The following is a 1,288-nucleotide window of genomic DNA, read 5'->3' as shown; positions in this document are numbered from 1 at the left end:
ATCGGCAGAAAACATGATTAAAATGTTAATGAAATAAAACTGGGGTCAACATTCCTCCCTACACTCAGAATCCCTGCTGACGTATCAACTACATCTCCCAGCATGCACTCTGATCTACCATACATACTTCCGTTCTCTTGTCCTCTGTGTCTTATTTTTATTCCCACTTTATCTCACCTCGTTTATTTTGTTATTGCAGGGAAACTGTTCTGAATCTTATCGTTGAAGCATAAAGTTTGTGTTTGTGGAAGCTATCGATCCAGAATTATGGTTAAAAACTGTAAGAGGTATTTTCAAACACGTTGGAAGTTCACAGATCAATCAAAATTGGCTGCATAACAATTTTCGCCATTTCTCTAAGTTTTGGTCTGTTTATCTTTAGCTGATTTATATTTCCTTGTTAAATTTTAATCTTTCACCGTTAGATGGAGTGGTTTATTTTTGACCAGGCACTAATTAGGGCACCTTGTTTTACGGCCCCAATCTCCCGCCCTCAGTGGCTGCTGATGATTTGATTGGTCAGAGCTCAGTAAAGGCGGGGCTTAGATGGTAGCCCATAAACCTGCATGCTTCGTCTACCCTCAGCTAGAGCAGCTAACTGTTAGCGCAGATTAAAGCTGAATTCCATTAGTGTTTATAAAGTTAGTGCGCAGTTCATTGAATGCACGGACACAGGCACGCGCTCAGACACGCACAGAGCTGTGATGCGTTCAGTTTCCGGTCACCTCCGAAGAGTTTGGGGTGTTTTTCAACGAAGGGGCGTGTGTGTTAGCTAGAGAAGCTAGCTGTTGCTGCTAAGCGTTTGTTTCCACTGGGCTCATTAATAATTCATGATGGAGCGCTGCTATAGGTGGAAGGAGCGGCGGGGGCGGGGCTTGTTTTAGTGCCAAATTCCGTTTCCTCTCAAGCACATAAACAAACCAGAGGAAGAAGAGACACGGTGAGTGTTTAAAACATGGAGCTGCTTCAGCATCAACTGGTAGAACAGCTCAGGGTCTAATTCTGGAAGGTTCCACCCGAACCTGCTGGTGTTTTAACAAAAAATGGTTCCACCAGAACCTGCTGGTGTTTTAACCAAAACGGTTCCACCAGAACCTGCTGGTGTTTTAACCAAAACGGTTCCATCAGAACTTGAATGCTGGTGTTTTAACCAAAATGGTTCCATCAGAACCTGCCGGTGTTTTAATCAAAATGGTTCCATCAGAACTTGAATGCTGGTGTTGTAATCAAAATGGTTCCATCAGAACTTGAATGCTGGTGTTGTAATCAAAATGGTTCCATCAGAACT

The 1,288-nt window shown here is 43.0% G+C and overlaps 1 protein-coding gene across 1 annotated transcript in view; it reads left to right on the top strand.

The window, feature by feature from the left end:
- The first annotated feature begins 553 nt into the window (after positions 1 to 553).
- LOC107105170 (7SK snRNA methylphosphate capping enzyme-like) overlaps positions 554 to 1,288 on the top strand; it is a 5,802-nt gene continuing 5,067 nt past the window's right edge. Inside the window, exon 1 of the mRNA XM_015405284.1 lies at positions 554 to 940. The gene's annotated coding sequence lies outside the window, so the exon portion shown is untranslated. The remainder of the gene's footprint in view (positions 941 to 1,288) is intronic.

This window comes from Cyprinodon variegatus, unplaced genomic scaffold (genome assembly GCF_000732505.1).
Source record: "Cyprinodon variegatus isolate N-32 unplaced genomic scaffold, C_variegatus-1.0 Scaffold2114, whole genome shotgun sequence".
NCBI classification, from domain to species: Eukaryota; Metazoa; Chordata; class Actinopteri; order Cyprinodontiformes; family Cyprinodontidae; genus Cyprinodon; species Cyprinodon variegatus.
Note: the sequence above shows the minus strand (reverse complement) of the source record. Positions and strands in the feature narration are given on the sequence as shown.